Below are 23,810 nucleotides of genomic sequence, written 5' to 3' on the forward strand. Positions count from 1 at the left end.
ATCAGCAGCAAAGTGATACAAGGCATCATCGACAGTGCTAACAGCAGAACTTACTCACCAATAACCTGCTCACCATTGATCAGTTTGGGTTCCACCAGGGGTGCTTGGCTCTAGACCTCATTACAGCTTTGGTTAAAACATGGGCAAAAGAACTTAATTCCGGAGTGACTGCCCTTGGCATCAAAGCAGCATTTGACCAAGTGTGGCATCAAGGAGCTCTGAAATCAATGGGAATGAGGGGGGAAACTCTCCAATGGTTGGAGACATACCCGGCACAAAGAAAGATGGCCGTGGTTGCTTTAAGTCAAATATCTCAGGACCTTACTGCAGGTGTAGTGTCACAGGCCCAACCATCTTCAGCTACTTCATCAATGGCTTTCTGTCCATCATAAGGTCAACATTAGGGATGTTCGCTGATGATAAGGAACCTGCGTTCGATTCCCAGCTTGGGTCAATATCTGTGTGGAGTTTGCACATTCTCCCGTTTGGTGCAGACTTGATGGGCCGAATGGCCTCCTTCTGCACTGTAGGATTCTATGATTGCACAGTATTCAATACAACCCACAACTCTTCAGCTACTGAAGCAATCTTTACCTGCACGTAGCAAAGCCTGGAAAACATTCAGGCTTGGGTTGATAAGTAGCAAGTAACGTTTTACACAACACAATTGCCAAGCATTTAATACTTGTCCCTCCAACTGGACAGACTTGGAAAAATATTGTCATTCCTTCAATGTCACTGGGTCAAAAACCTGGAATTCCCTTCCTAATAGTACTCTGGGTGTACCAATTGTCTGGTGTGGTTCAGGAAGCAACTCACACCATCACCTTTTCAAGGACAATTAGTAAGTGCAATATAAATGCTGGCCTTGCCAGCGATGCCCACATGATTGAAGAGCGTTGTTCCTACAAAATACTTAAAGGAATAGTCAGGGTGGATACAGATAAGATGCTTCCTTTGGTTGGGGAGTGTATAACCAGGGGGTACAATTTCAGAATAAGGGAGTATGCCACTTAGGACAGAGATGAGGAGGAATATCTTCACACAGAGAGTTGAGAATCTTTGGAATTCAGTCATTGTGTTCAAAGCAGAGGTTGATAGATTTCTGATTAACAATTAAGGTAAAGGGTTATGGGGATAGTGGGCGTAAAAGACATTGAAGTGTCCGATCAGCCATGATCGTATTGAATGGCAGAACAGGCTCAATGGGCCAAATGGCCTACTCCTGTTCCTACGAAGAAAGAGTAGGATCCGATTTTTTGATTTGATTTGATGTGATTTATTATTGTCCCATGTATTAACATACAATGAAGAGTATTGTTTCTTGCGCACTCAAAACATACCCTTCATAGAGAAGGAAATGAGAGAGTGCAGAATGTAGTGTTAGAGTCATAGCTAGGGTGTCGAGAAAGATCAACGTAAAGCAAGGTAAGTCCATTCAAAAGTCTGACAGCAGCAGGGAAGAAGCTGTTCTTGAGTCAGTTGGTACGTAACCTCAGACTTTTGTATCTTTTTGCCGAAGAAAGAAGGTGGAAGAGAGAATGTCCGGGGTGCGTGGGGTCCTTAATTATGTTGGCTGCTTTGCCGAGGCAGCAGGAAGCGTAGACAGAGTCAATGGATGGGAGGTTGGTTTGCATGATGGATTGGGCTACATTCACAACCTTTTGTAGTTCCTTGCGGTCTTGGGCAGAGCAGGAGCCATACCAAGCTGTGATACAACCAGAAAGAATGCTTTCTATGGTGCATTTGTAAAAGTTGGTGAGAGTCGTAGCTGACATGCCAACTTTCCTTAGTCTTCTGAGAAAGTAGAGGCTTTCTTAACTATAGTATCGGCATGGGGGGACCAGGACAAGTTGTTGGCGATCTGGACACCTAAAAACTTGAAGCTCTCAACCCTTTCTACTTCATCCCCAATGATGTAGACAGGGGCATGTTCTCCTTTACGCTTCCTGAAGTCGATGACAATCTTCTTCGTTTTGTTGACATTGAGGGAGAGATTATTGTTGCCGCACCAGATTCTCTATCTCATTCCTGTACTCTGTCTCATCATTGTTTGAGATCTGACCCACTACAGTGGTGTCATCTGCAAACCTGAAAATCGAATTAGAGGGGAATTTGGCCACCCAGTCATCGATGTATAAGGAGTATAGTAGGGGGCTGAGAACACAGCCTTGTGGGGCACCGGTGTTGAGGATGATCATGGAGGAGGTGTTGTTGCCTATCCTTATTGATTGTGGTCTGTGAGTTAGGAAGTTCAGGATCCAGTTGCAGAGGGAGGTGCCAAGGCCCAGGCCACAGAGTTTGGAGATGAGTTTCGTGGGAATAATAGTGTTGAAGGCTGAGCTGTAGTCAATAAATAGGAGTCTGACATAGGTGTCCTTGTTATCTAGGTGTTCCAGGGTTGAGTGCAGGGCCAGGGAAATGGCATCTGCTGTGGACCTGTTGCGGCGGTAGGCAAACTGTAGTGGACCCAGGTAGTCCGGGAGGCTGGAATTGATTCGTGCCATGACTAGCCTTTCGAAGCACTTATAATGATGGATGTCAGAGCCACCGGCTGACATTCATTAATAGTGCTTTATGTGGTCCAGCCAAATCAGGCAATAAATGATTAAAGCAATCATCCACCATTACTGTTCAAGTCTGCATCCCTTGGACTCAAGAAAGTGACAATGAGGGCCATACCGAGGGAAGTAACTAGAGTGAGAGAGAGTAATGGTTTTATAGGTGACGAGGGCATCAAAGATGGGCTGATCATGTGGTTAAACAAATCAATTGCTGCAGGAATATTATGACAAACAAAACAAGAGTTTGAATGTGAGTGAGTTGGAGGATCTTAATTTTCTGGGGTGAGGGCATAGCAGTAAAACTATGGTTGGGGATACGGAAGGGGGATGTGGATGGAGTGTTACAAGGAAGCAATCAGAGATGCTCCTATCTGTGGTTGATATGATGAAACCTAAAGATTGAACCCACATATAACAATTCTGAATTGCTTCATTCAAATCTAAAAGTATTTCTCAAGATACAAACCTATGTAATCAACTCATTAAATCATCACATCAAATTTTTTTCGACTCTGTGTGTGTGACAGAGTAATCTGGAAAACATAATTAATTTCTTTTGGCAGTTTAACTGCAAAAAGCAATGGAATCACATCATCTGCCTTGACTTGCTACGGAGCTAATATCAGCTGTTCAGAATGACTTCGGCTCACTGACGCATTGCCCTGGATTATGAGAAATCTAATCAAGTAGGTGCCAGCCTTCGCTCAGTCGTTGCGCCCTCGCCCCAGAGCCAGAAGGTTGAAGGTCTGAGGGAGTGCTGCACTGTCAGATGAGATGCTAAAACCGAGTCACTGCCTGCCCTCTCAGGTGGATATAAATTATCCCATGACACCATCTGAAGGAAAGCAGGGGAATTATCCCCAGTGGCCTAGCCAATATTTATTTCTCAAACAAGATGACTGAAGCAGATTATGTGGTCATTATCTCATCACTGTTCATGGGGCCTTGCTGGGTGCAAACTGGCTAGTGTGTTTCCTACATTACAACAGTGACTACATTTCAGAAATATACTATCATAAAGTGCTTTCGGATATCCAGGTGTGAGAGGAGCTTGATAAATGCAAGTTATTTTTTTCACCATCTAAAAAGATCCATGGTGAATTCCTTTTGGGCAACAGGAAATTGTATATTGTGAAAATCCAATGTCATCTGTCGAGGTATATGAAGAGTTCAACGGCCATGGTAAAGTCGCCTTCGTCTCAGATATCCATAGGCTCCCTCAAAGGGGAGAGCTGACTGATGGTGATTTCGCTGAGGATCACCACACCTCAGGCGAGGGGCAACATTGGGAAGGCAGGGCCTTCATGAATAACCTCAGATGGTACAGGAATTGAACCTGCGCTGTTGACGTCACTCTGCATCACATACCAGCCGTCCTGCCAACTGAGCTAAGCCGATTCCCATGCCAAATGTTTGATTAGGTTTGAGTGAAGTGTTATGGATACTGACTCTCTGCAAACCTTTAAGAAGAAGCTGGGCCAGTTCCCAACTTGGGTGCATGTTGCATCATACAGAAAGTAAGTGTCATTATGGATAACACTTGCTCCAAGTGATCTCCTGAACTGGTTTTGTTCACCTGAGGGGGCAGGAAAGGAATCCTTGAGAGTATATTTTTCATTATTGGCCCTGGGAGGTTTTTTTTTTTGCCCCTCCCAGTAGGTTACGCCACAGCAGGGTGTAGGGAAGGTGAGGGCAGGGAGGAAGCGTTTGGTGAAATGCTGCGGCCAACATGGTGTGAAGCAGGCACGATAGACTAGGTGGTCCTGTCCTGCCCATCAAACTTTAAAGCCCGTGCAGGACGTCAAGCACAATGGAAAATACTTTCCCAGAGCCACATCAGTGAGGCAAAAACAAATGTCATCTAATTTACTCCAATCCGCACTTATTTTGAAGAATTGAAGCAACACTAAGAAGCGTTAAACATATTCAAGAAGGCGTACGCGGCATGACACATTTAAATAGATCAGAGTTGTGTTTAGGTAATTGCACAACAGAAATGAACATTACCATTACCACGAGCACACATCACCGTCAAACATGTCAAGTGTGGAAGTCATGCAAATACTGGGAGATTTTAAATGCATTCTGTTATTTTGCACAAAAACCTCCAAGTGTCCTTCCTTTTAAAGATAAAAATGAGCCTGGAGTGCTATCACAGTTTTCGATCGTGCCTTTACAAATAAATCAAACCTGCCATCACAGCTTTCATTTCTTGCTTTACTATTCAGATCAGCTCCTTATAAGGATAAAAACATTCTTCAGAATTCATTTGCATGTTCTCCCTGCACCTTTCTTTCTCCGCAGCACTCGTTACCTTTCATTATATCCCGAGCATCCACCAAATTCAATTCGCACAATGTAACTGTGGTTTGAATCAATTTTTAAGCCAAGGTCAAGGGGTGAGTTACCGTGACACACCCACTCCTCTCTCACCCACTGGAACTTCAGTCAATGAATCATGAGGAGCGGGGGAGAATTTACGGCCGCGCTCGTCCCGAAACCGTAAAATCCCGCCCGAGGTCAACATACCTTTCCGTGGTCCACCCCTCGCCCACTCCACTTCTCATGGCGGGCGGAACGGTAAAGTTCACCCCAGGAAACAATTTAAGTGATGCTTATGCCATTTTCCAAGTTGCTTCACCAAAGTGAGGGAGGAGATCAAAGGGGTGAACCCTTGTAAAAGTTTTAAGTTTAAATTCTATTTATTAGTGTCACAAGTAGGCTTACATTCACACTCTAATGAAGTTACTGTGAAAATCCCTAGTCGCCACACTCCGGCGCCCGTTTGGGTACACTGAGGGAGAATTTAACATGGCCAACGCGCCTAACCAAAGTTCTGTTCCTCCAGAGAAACTTCTTGGGTTATAAGAATTATCCTGAATTTCCAGAGGCTGTATCCCAAACCCCCACCATAACGTCAGCAAATGATCAGTGAAACCTCCTGGGGAAAATGGCATCAATGTCGAAAAGTCAGGTAATCCCCTTCAGAAGTTGAGAGCCTGTCTCTAAATCTTGAGCAGAATCATCACCAAGTTTTAGCTGCAGCAGTTAATGGCTGGCAATTCTTGTGAAAAGGATCATTGTGAAAAAGTCATTTCAAGTTTTGGCTTACAAAAAATTCTGTCGGGGTAGATACCCAACATACTACCCCGGTAAAACATCAACTAAATAGATCAGTCAGCAACTCTATGAACTACCCAATTTTTAGTTACATTCCTGTAATTCCTGAGTTTCCATCAGTTTATTGCTACAGTTTCCTCTGTTCTTCTGCCGCAGCTTCTATCTGTCCGTGGTCGGGTCAGGACTGACTGAGTTGGAAGTCTATGCTCCTCAGTTGGGATCTAGTATTTGTGTGACAGCTGGAAGGACTAGTGAGGTGAGCTGTAAAGACCCATACGCACCCAGTGGTGAGCGCAAGCCTGCAAACTGGCTTGCCCCCCCCCCCCCCCCCCCCCACCCCTAGGAATGGGCAAGAATGCAGTCAAATTGGCCCCCTTGCCTCAGGCAAACCCCTCCCACTCCCCCAAGGGCAGAACAAGATTAAAGTTTGAGGCAGCACAGATGGATAGCAGAAATGTGCCTAATGCCCTTTAATTGACCCTGAAAGTTCTGAGGACGGAGGGGGGTTTAGGTCAATGCTTGAGGTCAATGCCACAATAGCGACCTTTTTGGGGCCTAGTTATTTTGTGAAATTCAGGCCAGACTTTCCAACAGATGAAAAATCACATTCTTTCGCTGTTCTAATCTCTCTGCCTTGTAACTGGGTCTCAACTACTGGAGCTCCCTTCCTTATTTCTGGACACCTACTTAATAATTATTAGCTAGACTTGCAACACTTACACGGCCACTGTTTTATACCTTCAGTTAAAGATCCGATACTACTTTTCAAATGAAAATCAGTGAGTTCCCCTGTTATCCTGCTCGACAGTCCTGCCATCGTGCAACGGCGCTAAATAAAAAAACAGTTCGTAATTCATCTAATTGCTTTCTGTGGAACCTTGCTGTGTGATAAACGGCTCACATGTTCTTCTACATGAAAACAGTCACTGCACTTCAATATGCCTTATCATATGTGAAGCCTTTTACAATATGCCAGAGTGATCTGGTAAGGTGCAATAAATCATCGAACCTTATAGTGTTGTGTCCGTGGGCTTTATGAAAGCTATCCAATTAGTCCAGTTTAATTAGTCTCACTTTAACTAACTACACAAGGCACAAGGATCTTTGGTCATTTCTGCAACAACAGTATACATAAAAAAATCACAGGATGTGAGCAATTTTAGAAGTGCAACTTCATCAAATGAATAAAGCTACAGTGATTTATCTTCTCTGATCTCCTTGACAAGGTTGCTGCTCCATAATTGCTTTTACATATTCATTCCTGCTCAATCAATTACAAAGAATATAATCAATGACAAATAATATCATGAATTACAAATGTTAATTAATGGAGATGCAATGAATTACTTATTCAACCTGTCACAAGAACCTGTAAACATAGATAAGACATGCAATTGGTTTGAACGCCAAAGTTATTATTTATGGAAAAGAGGTGGCAGTTAGGATAGCAATTCACAAAGTAATATTTCTTTGTCTGTTAATACATATTCATTCTGCTCCACATGTTCTGACTACGATCCTAAATTCCATAGCGGAATAAGAGGCCACAAAGATCACAATGGGCCTTCGATACCTCCACAGATCCAACTCCTCTCAGCCTGCTGCCTGAATGTACATACAGACATATGGCATGTGATCTTACCATCCATTCATGCCACGCTCCCGCTGCAGCGAACACGGAGATTTTGGAGACAAGCCAAATCTCCGTTCACTGCAGTGGGAAAATCCCACTGGCGTGAACAGTCGGAAAATTCTGGCCACAAACTAGGAGTAAAATCCATGATGATATATAGACTGGGGCCATACATCATCCCTTTTCCACACAACGGCCAAAATCTTCCGGCTGTTCGCGCTGGCAGGATCTTCCATGGGTTTTCCCAATGGCAGAGGGTGCGAACAACTTGAAAAACTGTTGGCAACAGCAGGAATGGAAGATCCTGCCATTGGCCAAAGACCTCCATTGCCACAAAACATCCCGTGGCATGGGAGGGTGGATGTCGGAAACTCCCGCCTTACATATTTTTCCCCCATGGTACGTGGTGTTTGCTAGTTGGAACAGCTATTCTGTAATAGATTCTGCCTGGAACATAAAGATGGCCAGCGGATTGGCTGCCTCCAGGTTGCATAAGGAAGGGGAGCTGTCCCCTTCAACAAACATCTCTGCAGTACCAAGCAGCCTTGCTGTAGAAACAAGCTTATCACAAGCTGAGGGAAAAGGTGAGTGAGGATGTTGCATCCCATAAAAAACTTTGCTAAACCCATCTCCAACTCACCAACTTTCAGCTTTAACTGATGATGTGGAGTTGCCGGCGTTGGACTGGGACAGGTACAGTAAGTAGTCTCACAACACCAGGTTAAAGTCCAACAGATATATTTGATAGCACGAGCTTTCAGAGCGCTTCTCCTTCATCAGGTGAGTGCAGGATTTGTTTCACAAACAGGGCATATATAGATACAAACTGAATTACAAGATCATGGTTAGAATACGAGTCTGAACAAGTAATCAAGTCTTTACAGATGCTGACAATGTGAGTGGAGAGAGGATTAAGCACAGGTTCAAGAAGTGTGTATTGTCTCAAGCCAGGACAGTTAGTGAGGTTTTGCAAGCCCAGGCAAGTCGTGGGGGTTACAGGTAGTGTGACATAAACCCAAGATCCCAGTTGAGGCCGTCCTCATGTGTGCGGAACTTGGCTATCAGTTTCTGCTCAGCGATTCTGCGTTGTCGTGGGTCTTGAAAGCCGCCTTGGAGAACACTTACCCGAAGATCAGCGGCTGAATGCCCGTGACTGCTGAAGTGTTCCCCGACAGGAAGGGATCACTCCTGCCTGGTGATTGTCGAGCGGTGTTCACTCATCCATTGTTGTAGCGTCTGCATGGTCTCCCCAATGTACCATGCCACGGGACATCCTTTCCTGCAGCGTATCAGGTAGACAACGTTGGTCGAGTTGCAAGAGTATGTACCGTGTACCTGGTGGATGGTGTTCTCACGTGAGATAATGGCATCCGTGTCGATGATCCGGCACATCTTGCAGAGGTTGCTGTGGCAGGGTTGTGTGGTGTCGCAGTCACTGATCTCCTGAAGGCTGGGTAGTTTGCTGCGGACAATGGTCTGTTTGAGATTGCGTAGTTGTTTGAAAGCAAGTAGTGGGGGTGTGGGGATGGCCTTGACAAGATGTGCGTCTTCATCGATGGTATGTTGAAGGCTCCGGAGGAGATGCCATAGCTTCTCCGCTCCGGGGAAGTACTGGACGACGAAGGGTACTCTGTCCACCATGTCCCATGTCTGTCTTCTGAGGAGGTCGGTGCGGTTTTTCACTGTGGTGCGTCCAAACTGTCGATCAATGAGTCGAGCACAATATCCTTATGAGGGCGTCTTTCAGCATCTGTAGGTGTCCGTTGTGATCCTCCTCATCTGAGCAGATCCTGTGTATACGGAGGGCTTGTCCGTAGGGGATGGCTTCTTTAACGTGTTTAGGGTGGAAGCTGGAGAAGTGGAGCATCGTGAGGTTATCCATGGGCTTGCGGTACAGTGAAGTGATTAGGTGACCGTCCTTGATGGAGGTGCGTGTCCAAGAATGCAACCGATTCCGGAGAGTAGTCCATGGTGAGTCTGATCATGGGATGGAACTTGTTGATGTCGTCATATTGTTGCTTCAGTGATTGTTCGCCATGAGTCCAAAGGAATAAAATGTCACCAATGTATCTAGTGTATAGCTTTAACTGAGACCCAACCTGCTCAAAGAAAGCAGGTTGGTACTTCAAGAGGCTGTGAGTTGTCTGATTTCCAGAGCATCAGCGAACTTGGCAACCATATTCAAGCAGGATCTGGCTGATCCACGAGGTGAGCGCCTTTGCTCCTAACTTCTGGATGCAACATTATTGTGTGAGGAAACACTTGAGGTAAAGCAGAACCCACCCCCTAATCCCATCTCTAACCGCAGTCTTACCAGGGGTCTGATCCACCTCACTTGGCTTTCATTCTTCTCATCTACAACCCAGGACCTCCCCTTCACTTCTCTGATCACTCCTCCCTGGAGCACCACTGCCCAGGTCTCCGATTCCACCCAGACCTCTCCCCCCAGGGCCTCGGGAATAACAGCCCACCAAACCGTCTGGCCCTCCTGCCCTTCAAATTGGCTGCAGACCCCGGGAACAAGCCCCCCCCCCCCCCCCACCCACTCAAGTTGACCTCCCACCCAAGCCCAGAATGAAACCTTGCTCCCAACTCTCTCCTCATTCATTCTTATCACTTCCAGAGTTATCCCAGTGTGCATTTGCCTCAGCTTTCCTCCTAAAGCATCAATGCAAAGTTTTCTATGGTTGCTGTCTTATTTGTACAGTACTGGGCAACCAGATTGAGTATAAAAACACTTTTTGCTTAGCCATTAGACAGAAGAATATTATCCAACCTTGTTAATCCAAACCCATACCCAAAGGGAGAAGATCAACATTTCAGCTAGAGATGAGAATGGTACCAATTTAAATTTGCAATTGTCGCTGCCCCGAATTCCCCTTTCCAATTTCCAGAATGCTTATAACATACCCATAACACTGAGCAGATTATATACTGGAACCAAATCAAAAGGAGCAGTTTCCCCTCCCAGCTTTGGCCAGATGTATAATAAAAAGGTTGTTTGCACAAACTTGGTCTAAGGTGATTAGCATGGGCAAAAGCAACAGGCATAAAAATACCTGAGGAGCCAGAAATGCAACAAGCAGTTCCATACGATTCCCATTAGCTTGCTTATTATTGCACACCAACTATTATAAGGTAAATAAGACAACAATAGACAACAATAAAGTGCTGACTCTTTAAACAAAGTAGCTTATCTTCAGCGCTGCAGAGTAATATCAGAGAATAACTCTTGATCATTCTTTCTAGGCCTTTTGGCTAAGATCAAGTGTAGTTATGCGGATGCTGCACTTGGTTGAGGTCATTGGGTTGCATTTAAGCTTCATATGTTTCATATGAAGCAATTTTTAAAAGCGGCATTTCGGCCTTTTGGCTAAGATGCAAATGAGATCAAGCCTTGGAGGAGGAATTCTCCGCCTGCTCCAATCAGCTTGGCTCATGTAGATCAAGCCCAGGACAGGGTAAATGGTTGCTTGCCCTGTCTTGTCAGCTTGGATCGGAAATGTCTCAACTTGTTGAGACTCTGAATTGGACTTGATTTGATTGAATTGGAAAAGTATTAAAAAAACCAGATAGATTGAGAAGTGTAAAAAGGGGATGGTATACAATTGGCAGCCCAAGGGATTTTATTCAGAATCATAGAATTTCTACAGTGCAGAGGAGGCTATTTGGCCCATCGAGCCTGCACTGACAACCAACCCACCCAGGCCCAATCCCCATAACACCATGTATTTACCCTACTAATCCCCCAACACTAAGAGGCAATTTAATATGGCCAAATCAATCTAACCCACACATAAAGTTTAGTTATTAGTGTCGCAAGTAGGTTTACATTAACACTGCAATGAAGTCACTTTTGAAAATCCCTGAGTCGCCACACTCCAACACCTGTTTAGGTACACTGAAGGAGAATTTAGCATGGCCAATGCACCTAACCAGCACGACTTTTGGAGTGTGGGAGGAAACCGGGGCACCTGGAAAAAACCCACGCAGACATGGGAAGGAAGTACAAACTCCACAGTCACCCGAGGCCAGAATTGAACCTGGGTCCCTGGTGCTGTGAGGCAGAAGTGCTAACCACTGTGCCACCGTGCCGATTAACGTTTGATCTCAATGGTAGAGATATTGATCTCAATGATAGAGATATAGGGACATTGTGCTGCTCTTGTCCATTCATTTAACTATGTCAGTATTACGTGTCTGAATACTAGGCTACAGACTCCACACAGACAGTGACCCAAGCCAGGAATCGAACCCAGCTCCCTGGCTCTGTGAGGCAGCCGTGCTAACCACTGTGCCATCGTATCACCCATGTTATTTGTCCAATTGTCTGCTACCAACAGTTCATTTCATAACAACTGATATTTTAGCAAAGCATTTTGCAGCTCACATTTCATTTGAATGAAAATAAATTGCAGCAAGTGTTAAGCATCCGCGTTTCCTACGGGAACACTACATGAATCCTGAAAATTCTACCATTGAAGAATTAGTAAACATTTAGTATCTACTGGTAAGATTTTAAGGTAGAAAGTTTTTTTTGTAATGATACAATAATTAGCCTTACAAGGAAGACAAATAGGCAGGCACAATCATATTTCTGAAGAGATGTCTCCATTATATTTACATCAAAATATAATTGCTTTGGTAATTATTTAAAGCTGGAGCATGATATTATTTTATTATCATCCACTAATTGATTCTGGTAGAAGCGGAAAACCTGATAATTAAATACAGTTCTGAGCATCCAATTAAACTATATTTCCACTGGTGAACTGGGTGCCCCGAATCTGAAATGGTTTCCACCACCAAGTTACAATTCAGCAATGTAAAACATCGGCATTTCCTAACCAGAATGTAACAGTGAAAGTTCAAGCACTGTAAAAGGAAGTGTCAACATTTCTCTCTGTTTCTCTTTTTCAATATTTAGTCACAAAATTAGGAACGTTGGAAAACATTGCCAATTGGGAATAATGTGATATTTTGCAATCAGCCTATCTCTGCTTGAATCTGTTTCATTTGTAGGGAAAAAAAGATGTTTCATTGAATCCTTACAGTGCAGAAGGAGGCCATGTGGCCCATCAAGCCTGCGCTGACAACAATCCCACCCTATCCCCGTAATCCCACATATTTACCTATTCCTCCTGACACTAAGGGGCAATCTAGCGTGGCCTATCAACCTAACCTGCACATCTTTGGAGTGTGGGAGGAAACCCGGAGCACCCGGAGGAAACCCACGCAGCCACGGGGAGAACAGTCACCCAAGGCTGGAATTGAACCCGAGTCCTTGACACTATGAGGCAGCAGTGCCAACCATTGTGCCATTGTGCCACCCAGTAGCGTGTGGAACATTTTTAAAACACTGTTCACCAACTGTGGCACAAAAGCTACGGAACCCATGAGAAGAGGGGCCGATTGGGAGAACCTCCAGGGCAATTTCATTCCATCTCTGCTTAAAATTGAGTCTAATGTTACAATTATGAGGTTCATCATAATATTTTGAGACTGTAGCTTTAAATTTTGTTTCCCTAAAGGCCACATGAAGGAGATCATGTGAGCTTTTTTGCAAACTGCCTGGGTGGTTTGATTGTTAGAGATCAAATGAAGGCTTAGATTGTTTTACTGAGAAATTCAAGATATTCACACTTGGAGACAATGGCAGCAGCCTCTGAGTTTACAATGAGTAGACAGAGTCTCACAAAGTCCCAGAAAGATGTTGAAGGTACCAGGTTGTAAATAGCCGTGCTGTTAATTATCCATTGACTTTGCAGATGAAGAAGAGTTGGGGTCAAGGATACTTAATTAGCATTTCTATCTGAAAGCAAGGGTGATGTGTTTCAAATTGCCAAATGGGAAGAGGACAGAGGAAGCATTTTTGAGATCGGGTTACAGGCCTCCCTATAAATTAATGAATATCACGCAGACAGGCAGCAGTTCTATGTGGTCGGCTGAGGGAAAGGCTGCTTGGCTTTGTGAGCTACCACTGCTCAATGCAGGAGGGAGACAATCCACAGTTGAAGAAACACATCCTGCAGCCATCTAAAGATTGTGAAGACTTGTCCTATCATGGCCAGGGACAAGGAAAATCATAGAGACAATTTTACTGCTGATTTACAAAATTCTCCATGAGCTAAGGAAAGAGCCTGAAGACAGTCACTCAAAGTTACTACTCAGTGAATTGCGGATATGGGAACCTATTGGAAGCTGGAAGCAACTGACTTGTATGCCAAAAGGACTTTAATTCTGGAGAGTGCAACGGGTGATAAGCATAAAAAAGGAGCATCACTTTTTGCCATTTAAAGTATAAATTCCTTTCTTCAGTTTAAGTTTCCTACAAAAAGAAAATGGGGGTGATTTTCTGCCCATGCTCGCCATCAGAGAGAATGGCCATGCCGGCTGAAAATCCGGAGAGGATCGGGAAAATGATTCTCTCCGGAAAGATTGCATTTTGGGATTTACCCGCCCCTTGCCAGTGACGTCACGAAGTTCGCGCCCACACAGGGCAAGAACCTCAGTTTTAATGTATTTGAGTAAATTTTAATTTAATTATCAGGCCCCCCCCACCATATTTTCCCCCCTCACTGTATTTACAAATCGCGCCTGAGTACTGCTCCCCAGCACAGGTTGGCACTGCCAGGTTGGCACAACAATCTGACAGTGCCAAACTATGCCAGGGGGTAGTATTAAGAGCAGAACTTAGTTGGAGCCTCATAGGGGGTTGTCATGTATGTATAGTGGGGTGGGAGGGACAGAGTGTGCACTGAAGGGGGGGAGGAAATGCCAGTGGTGATTGGTGGGGGGAGGAGGGAGTGGTCAGTTAGAGGTGCCGGTGATGATCAGGGGATGGGTGGAGAGAGGGAGATGCCAGTGATGAATGTTTGGGGGGCTGTGGGGGGAAAGCCCCTGATATCTCCGTGGTGGAGTGGGGGAAAGTTTACTTTTTGTTCCAATCAGGGCGCCATTAAAAAATGGTGCCCCGATCTCGGTGGAGCAGGCTTTGCCCGCATCTTTAGGCCCAACCTCTCAAAACAATGGCATGAAACACACCCCCTTGCATTTTATTGACCAAGTGTCAACAGGTTTGGAGAGGAAACCTGCCTGTTTCTGGGAGAGAAGTAGACAGTTTTTCAGTCAGATCCTGACACTTTGCCATTTGTTTGCTAAATTTCCGCCCATAGTCTTTAGTCAATAGTACTTTTAGTCGTTTGTTACAGTAAAAGTTTCAAAATGTGAAGTCTTGTGTCATTTTTTTCAGCTAGTAACTGGAAGTTCAAGTCGCTTGTCAAACTTTATTGGTTTCTCTGGAGATCATAAAGCTATTAATTGTTTGAGCTGGAGGGAAGTCCCTCGGTGAGGAGCTGGAACTTGAGTTATCTGACTGTATGAACAATCTAAGTAAGATAACAGAACACAACTCAGCGGAATCCTCATGTTGAAGGCAGGAAACAGAGGTTGAGGCATTTTCCCCGCCATAAACCTGACCCTGGTTGGCAGGCAAGGCAATCACTGACCAGGGACTTTCACGGAGATACCCCCTTAATTGGCAGAAAGACAGGCTATGTGTCCAATTAAGGGTGGCAGGATGCTCTCAAAGCTACACGGCCAATCAGAAGCCTTTGAGCTTGAGAGGAGCAATAGGCTTCCATAAAGTGAAGATACCTGCTCACCAACCTTCTAAAAAGTTTAATGAGAAAACAGAAAAAAACCCCACCCTTGGGGAGATGGGGGTCTCGGGGTGGAATCCCTCTACGTGGCAATCTTTGGCCATACCAACATCCAATTCAGCAAGGTGAGCAGGTATGCCCACCTAGATCATTGCACCCCCCCACCCCCAAGCCTACCAGTGGGCATCTCCAAGCAGTTGATCACCCCCCCCTTACTCATGTTGTGCAACTCGTGCCCGCTGGAAAATCCAGTTGGCTTCCTCACACTGCCCTAACATAGCTCTTACTGAGTCCAACTGGCTAACCGTCTTTGAGGTGTGCTGCTCTTGCCAGGCCCTGAAACCACCAGATGGCCTGTGCTGGAAACAAGGTCATTTTCATCAATCACTGAATGCTGAGACCTGCCCTTAATTCCCTGCATCCAACATTTAATCAGGGTAAGTGGGAAGGAATAAGGTGCATTTCCTTTATTTAAATTTAATTTGCTTTTACCCACAAACATGGAGAGTACGTATTTTAGGCCTTCAGAAATACCCATTGTGAAATGGGAGGGAAAGCAGCGATCAGCAGACCATGTACCCAGGCCAAAACCTGCCTCGACTTTTTTGGAAATTTGGCAGGGGCAAAATATCTGGCCTTGAACTTTTTAACTGGTAAACTTTGGAAGAAAAAGTTGTGTAAACAATGAATTTGATATTCATCCATGAGTCCAGTGTGCAGAGTTGGGAGAATTCCCAGCTCCACAAACCCAACTTTTAGAAATGGCGGCCCAGATAGCAGAAATTGAGGCAGGTGACCCTGGAAGTAGTGAAGAGAATGCAGATGCGGAGGCAGGCTAAATGGAAGGCCTATCTTGGGGCTCCAGTATGATGTACATATTTTGTTTTAAAGGATAAAACATAAAGCAGCCCTCACACCACATGCCAGCCCATACCCTATACCTGACTCCATAACCCCTCATGCCCTTAATGACCACCTATGCTCCTGTACCCATCCCCTATAACCTCTATGCAATCCTATGCCCTTGTACCCACCCCCATAGCCAGCAGTGATAGGATGAGCCCTTTAACTGGTCATTAATTGACCACTTGGGGACCTGATTAGACAGTGAAACGAGGTTGTCCAAAGGCCTTCCTGCTTAAAACTTAATTCTGGTGAAGGCGGGAATGGGGTGAGGTTCCAGTATGCCACCATCCTGCCTAATTACGTGCCCTTCCCACCTCAAAGCTCACCAGCAGCAAGAGCAGAAGATTCTGCCCTTGGTTACCATAGGTCAAATAGCAAGAGAGAGGTGACAGTTTAGACTGGTAGCTTGATGAGTCAATCCACAACAAAACAGCCAGAGAACCAGATGTTAAGCTTTGGCTTTATTTCTGTAGAAAAAAAAGATGGTCTATAGCTGTTTTGAATTAGGGACAGTCAGAGAGAAGAACAGCACAAAGATAATGCTAAGGTAAGTGAAATAACTCCTCAGAGTCCTGTGTCCCTTCACCAGCTTCCCTTTATTTACAAACTCCTCATGGTGCTTCAGTTACAAAGTCATAATCCAGAGTGTTAGTAGCCTAGACACTCCTCAGAGATATATATGAATGTTGAGACTTCTTAATTGGGCAGGCAAATATTACCTCAATCAGGGAGCTCGTACTCCAAGAGGCCCACTGCATGAGCCTCGTTGAGGTCATTACAGCAAGCATATGCAGAGACAGGAAGACAGAGATAGGAGCAGTAATGGAAAACTTGGGGCTTAATAAGGATTTTAGAAGAGAGGGTGACAAAGAGATTGAAGAAGGGAAATCCAGAGAGATGGATCCAGGAGGCTATAAGACCATAAAATATAGGAGCAGAATTAGGCCATTCGGCACATTGAGTCTGCACTGCCATTCAATCATGCCTGATATGATTCTCATCCGCATTCGTCTGCCTTCTCCCTGTAACTCTTGATCCCCTTATTGATCAAGAACCTATCTATCTCTGTCTTAAAGACACTCAATGTCCTGGCCTCCACAGCCCTCTGTGGCAATGAGTTCCACAGATTCACCACCCTCTGACTGAAGAAATTCCTCCTCATCTCAGTTTTAAAGGAACATCCCTTCACTCTGAGGTTGTGCCCTCGAGTTCTAGTCTTTTCCACTAGTGGAAACATCCTCTCCACGTCCACTCTATCTCGGTCTCTCAGTATTCTGTAAGTTTTAATTAGATCCCCCCCCTCATTCTTCTAAACTCCATCGAGTATAGACCCAGATTCCTCAAACGCTTCATTCCTGGGATCATTCTTGTGAACCTCCTCTGGACCCTTTCCGAGGCCAGCACATCCTTCCTTAGGTATGGGGCCCAAAACTGCTCACAATATTCCAAATGGGGCATAACCAGAGCCTTATACAGCCTCAGCAGTGCATCCCTGTTCTTGTATTCTAGCCCTCTAGAAATGAATGCTAACATTGAATTTGCCTTCCTAACTGCCAACTGAACCTGCATGTTAATTTTAAGAGAGTCCTGAACCAGGACTCCCGAATCCCTTTGTGCTTCAGATTTCCGAAACCTTTCCCCATTTAGAAAAGGCTTAAGCTCTGCTGTCAATGATTGGATGAAGGGGGTGGGGGTGGCAGGGTAGGATACATAAAAGTCCAACACACTGGATTTGTGAGGAGAAAAATAAATAAAAGGCTGGAGGTGAGAACAAAAATCAGGCAGTGCAAGACCATAGAGGAAGATGAAGAAAAGGTCCAGAATTTTGAACTGTGCTGTGGTCAACAGGGAAAAGCTGCTGACTGAACAAAATTAGGACGAGTGTTTTAACATTTAAAAGAATTGTAATTTTTGGAAAGTGGAGAAAAGACAACCAGGAGAGAAGCCAAGTCCAGAGGTGAAGAAGGTGGTGCGAACATTCATATTCAAATCAATTTCCATCTGATTCCCCTTTGACCTCAGAGACTGTCCAAGCTCAGAGTCAGTGAGTGACTGGTCGATTGTCGGTTATTTTCTTTGAGGAAAATGGGAGTGATGACATACCTGGCAATGAATTAACGCCCACCTAAAGCTACATAATATTTTGGGCAGGTGTAAAGGTATCGTTACACAGTGGCAAATCAAATTCACGTCAGGGCGATTATTATTAGTCACAAGTAAGACTGACATTCACACTGCAATGAAGTTACTGTGAAATTTCCCTAGTCGCCACACTCCGGCACCTGTTCGGGTCAATGCACCTGACCAGCACGTCTTTCAGACTGTGGGAGGAAACCGGAGCACCCGGAGGAAACCCACGCAGACACCGGGAGAACGTGCAAACTCCGTACAGACAGTGACCCAAGCTGGAATCAAACCTAGGTCCCTGACGCTGTGAGGCAGCAGGGCTAACCACTGTGCCACCGTGCCGCCAAAGGTAGATGAAAAGCAGCAATTAAGCTAATTATTGGGGGACAGAATCAATTACCTTCAGCCAGCCAATTATTAGGTGGCTGATTTACCTGAACAGTTCGGTCACACTCAAGTAAGCCTTCATTGAGCACCAATAATTGTGATGACCTACATTTCTAATTATACCAAACATGGCTGTATTGAAAATAGGCAACTCTGTTATAATGATTGGGTGGTGAGCCTGACAGGCATGGTGAAAATCTACTGTGAATATTACAATCTTGCATTATTCTGAAATTACGTCGATATCTCATCTGTAGGTTGCGTTACTATGCTTTCGCTACCAGGGAGGATGTCATCCATGCGTACCATAACATTGTCAGAACCCTGAGAGAAACCATGCCAAATTGAAAAGACAATTGAGAAACTGTTAACATTCCACACCTGCTGAAAGATTCAAGCCAGTTAGAAGACAAGCTTAGAGAAACAATAAAAAAGACACCAGAGATTTTAATAATAAAGGACAGGACACGTGAATGAGTAGAATAGGCCTACTTTACTATGGAACTAGAAAAATATTACAAATGAATAAGTTATTACTCATTATAAAAGTAGTTTACATTTAATTGTAGATATTCTCATTACTTTCGTTAGATTGTACAACTGTATAGATGATATGGACATGACATGGGTATGTTATAAGTGCAATTTCTACCAGTATTTCACATTTCTGTGCAAAAATATTTTAACAACGAAAGCAACAGTTTTGTCCCCATATCAAAAACAACCAGCACATGGCTCCTTATTCATATTTTTACAGTAAATAAAATTTGCTTGGTAGGATTTTGGAGGTCATGTCCATCGAAGGATTTTCTGCCATTTAAGCGGATGCTGGTCCCATGGAAAGTTCTTCAGTTTTCTCTGAAAGCTGAGAGTGGCTACACCTCGGAACAATGTGAAGGAGGGTCGCTAATTTCACAGCAATGGATTAACCAGAGAACCCATCTACTCTGTTAACTCTGTCCTACCAAACCATGCAATATTTCCCAGGTGAAGCCAGAGCACATTCTCCCTGTGTCTGTGTGGGTTTCCTCCCACAGTCCAAAGATGTGCAGATTAGGTGGATTGGCCATGCTGAGTTGCTCCTTAGTGGGGTAAATACACGGGGCTTTGGGGATAGGGCCTGGGTGGGATTGTGGTTGGTACAGGCTTGATGGGCCAAATGGCCCTCTCCTGCACTGTAGGGATTCTGTGATTCAATGTGCAGCTTGAGTGTTCAAAATCACACAATAATAGCACAAGAAATGACCCGATTCAGCTGCTACATACCATCACCATCATCTAGCCATGTTTCAATCAGACAATCGTCTAAGTCATCCAAAAGCACCAGCCAATTTACCATTTTCATTATAGTTAATTACTAAGTTGCCGTTGGCAACATGTCAAGCACTCCATGTATTTTGGGCAGAAACAGGTGTTTACTGAGTAGCTCACACCTCGTTAAGTTGCAATTCCCTTATATACTTAATCACCTCTAACTGGTGTTGGGTTACTGCTCATATTGCTCTGTGCCGACTACAATAATAAACATGTTCAAAAAGTAAATGGCACCTCATTAAGATCCAATTACTTTGTGTGTTTAATCCCCTCTAAATAGTGTGGATTACAGTTTCAAGACTGATCTGCCCCAGTCTTTGTTCAATAACAATGTCATCTCTTTAAACTGTCTCAACACGTATATAGACAAAGTGCCTTAATACCAAATACATTGTTTTGAATGCCTTAATATCAATGTGGCCATTATACATAATAGGAAGTGTGTTCCCTCTCCACGCTGTCTGATCATAAGTTAATTTCAGTACCTGCCTCTTGTTCTTTACTTGCCCCTTGACTGCAAAACAGCTAAATTTTGAGCTACCTCTAGGCCCAATCTGTCCTGGATCAGGCAATAGGGATGCCCCCCCCCCCCCCTCCCCCCCATCCCACCCTGGGCCTACAGTTTCCGACCTTTGCCACTGCAGTGGGGAGTCTTTGCCACAAGGAGCACATATTGGACATTCTGCCACATACGGCAGATGATTTTCAGCCATTCCTTTAAATGGCGAGCCAATCATGCCCACCGCGTGCCTGAAATGCTGGAGCACATTCCTGACAGGTGAGGCTCTCAGCTGGCTGTCCAAAGTTGGGGAATTATTCCCATGATGTTTGCTGGCAGCCACATTTACAGCTGGCTGCTGGGGTGTCACTAAGGGTCAGCTCCCTCATAATAGCCACTGCCCAACTTTCATTGTCACTGGATTATACCCGGGTGGAAAACTGAAATTCCGCCCCCAAAGACTCCTTCTCAGTAAAGGATTCCCGGCAGTCTGGCGTCTCCTCTCAGGCTCTCGGGAATGACAATTCCTTTTTGCATTGAATGCTGTAGAAATTGAAGTAGAACAGCAACACATCTGTGGAAACAAAAGGGACAGTATACAAGCTATTAGTTGGATGCGTGTGGGCTGGAGAACGGAAAACAGGTGGTTCAGTTACAGGCAGAGTGCAATTTCTTTTTGCAAATTAACTTTAAAAGTTGCTTTTTAGTGTTCTGCTTAAATCCAGTTACGCACAACAGTAGATTGCATAGGTGAAACGTTAACTTAAAACTCACCGGATTATCTGGGGCGCTCCAAGATGGGTGTTTTCCCCTCTAGAATGATTTTGATGACTGTTGCGTCTCTTCCATTTCTTCAGGAGCATAGCACCTCAACAGTGTCCTTTCAACCTTTGAACAATTTTTTCTCACAAGCCTTTTCAGGTCACTGATTCGTTTCTGACAGGGTGGCGGTGTTGCCAATTTTTCATTGGATGATGGTGCTGAAGTGACTGCTCCAAAGAAAGCATCTTGATGTTTGTAAACTATTGATGAGAATAATAACTCTCTTGGTGAAACATGGCCATTGCTGTCTCCTGCTGAACTCCACTTTTTGCATAATCATCACCAGCTTATGATGTTACTTTTTACTTGCATTCATCATTTAATATATTAATGGGGTTATCAACTGGCTTCTAATTGGGTACCTCGAGTTACTATCGGCAGTATATTAGATTCCCAAGAATAATAACCACAACTGCAGCACATCTACAACTCTTTCGGAGGCAGTTTTTGAGGTGAGCTGGGAACTTTCATTTGAGGCCATGTGCCGGAACTTTACCGCCTCACCCGCCCGAGGCTCGCAAGATTCCGCCTGAGGCCAACGGAGAATGGCGAGCCTCGCCCGCCCCGATTCTGGAGAGATTAGAAAGTCAAATTCCAGCAATGGATGCAGAGGGTTAGGGATATTTACAGACTGGAGGTTGGCTCCTACTCCATTTACAATGCTTTGGTGCCTTGCTGCCACATAACTGGGTACATGGTCTGGGCTCAACATAAGTAAAAAGATTCTATTGCTGCCACTCATTCATCAATAGCTTCTGCAGCAGATTCCCTTTGCAAACCTGTCCTTTTAAAATTTTCCCCGAGGCCTGTAACAACACAGAATGCCAGAGATGCAATGGCGCCCTTTGCACCCACCATCGCCGCGGTGTAAGGAATAGGAAATTTATCACATGATTTATTTTCCTGTTTTGTATTCTGTCATAATATGCTCATTCCAATAGGTGCAGCCGTATTATGCACCGATCCTCACTCAGTTCAATCACAATTCTCACTGGCTACTGACAGAGTGAGGAACATGACTTCACCTGGCAACAAACTGAATTCTGACCCCGTCCACCCAAATGACTTTTTGCTTCCGGAGCCCAGACATTTAACACCGGCAAATCTGATTGTCTCCAAAATCGAGGATTTGAACTCTTCCCAATTTTAGAATATGGCAATTGTATGACCGTCTATTAGCCGCCTGAGACTCCCTGTCAAAGTTTCCATCTGAATACCGACGCTTGGCGAGATACTGCTTGAAACTCTCATTCAGCAAGGAATTGATGCCTGGCCGGGTAGAGCTATGGGGCTGAATTATACAAGACACTGAATTTCCTACCCCATCACCCCACTAAAAAGTTAGCGGAAAGCCCAGCAAGGGGAACACCAGTTGCCCCACAGCCGTGGCTGTTATTAGACCAAAGGTGGGATTTCTGCTCTTCAAGGACAGTTGCACAGTTTGGTCACCTTACTTAAGGAGGGGTATACTTGTATTGGAAGCAGTTCAGATAAGGTTCACTAGGCTGAAACCTGGGGCGACACCGTGGCACAATGGTTAGCACTGTTGTCTCACAGCGCCAGGGACCCAGGTTCGATTCCTGGCTTGGGTCACTGTCTGCATGTTCTCCCTATGTCTGCGTGGGTTTCCTTCGGGTGCTCCGGTTTCCTCCCACAGTTCGAAAGAGGTGCTGGTTAGGTGCATTGGCCATGCTAAATTCTCCCTTAGTGTACCCAAACAGGTGCCAGAGTGTGGCGACTAGGGGATTTTCACAGTAACTTCATTGCAGTGTTAATGTAAGCCTACTTGTGACACTAATAAATAAATAGGCTGATTCCTGGGATGAAAGGATTGCGTTATCAGGAAAGGTTAAACCAGTTGGACCTATGCTCATTGGTGTTCAGAGAAAGAGAGGCGATTGCACTGAAACACAAGATTCTGAGGAGTCTTGACAGGGTAGATGCTGAGAGGATGTTGCCTCTCGTCAGAAAATCTAGAATTGGGGCAGAGGATGATGATGAGGAGGAATTTCTTCTTTCAGGGATGGTTAATGTTTGGAATTTTCTTCCCCGGTGAAGGCTGTATCATTGAATCTAGACTTAGACAGATTTCCGATTGACAAGGGAGTCAAGGATTATGGGGACAGCAGGCAGGAAAGTGAAGTTAAGGACACAATCAGATCAGCCTGATCTCATGGAATGTCGGAACAGGCTTGAGGGGCCGAATGGCCAAGACCTACTTCTATTTCATATGTTATGTCCTCAGAGAGTTGTCAGCCAATCAGAGACAGACACACGAGACACTGGATCAAAACTTGGATAAGTGTATGGGGTCTTGACAGGTGCCAAGCTGGCAGGGCCCAGTGAAGGCAATGGATGGGTGGAAGGCAGAGGTGTGAGAGGCAATGAGGGGAATGGAATTTGGGGACGGGGGTAACACCTTAGGGGGCCCTCTAATGGGGAGGCGATTAAGGAGGAAACCCGTTGTCCAACATCAGCAAGAAAATCTGCCAGGCTGGGCGCAAGTTAGCGGAGGGTGAGGTCCTTTAACGGGCAATAATTGCCAAATTAATGGTCTTCATTGGCCCACTGATAGGTGGTCTACCCAATGTCACTGAAAGGGACAGAGGGAAGCAGGTAGATGGGGGTGAACCGCCTGTTGAATTTAACGAATCCCCTGCCTTCAAATCTGTCAATGGGAAAGACTCAAATCCAACCCCGGGAGTGGGGTTTCCAAAACATTAGCAAGCAGAAGAAAAATACTATGAGAAATTTGGGACGGCACGGTGGCACAGTGG

General features: G+C 44.9%; 1 protein-coding gene across 1 annotated transcript in view; it reads right to left on the minus strand.

Moving 5' to 3' along the window:
- Window positions 1–23,810, minus strand: part of LOC144506838 (kinesin-like protein KIF26A) — a 215,824-nt gene that overhangs the window by 11,077 nt on the left and 180,937 nt on the right. The gene's annotated exons all lie outside the window — the stretch shown is intronic.

Source organism: Mustelus asterias, chromosome 18 (assembly GCF_964213995.1).
Source record: "Mustelus asterias chromosome 18, sMusAst1.hap1.1, whole genome shotgun sequence".
NCBI classification, from domain to species: Eukaryota; Metazoa; Chordata; class Chondrichthyes; order Carcharhiniformes; family Triakidae; genus Mustelus; species Mustelus asterias.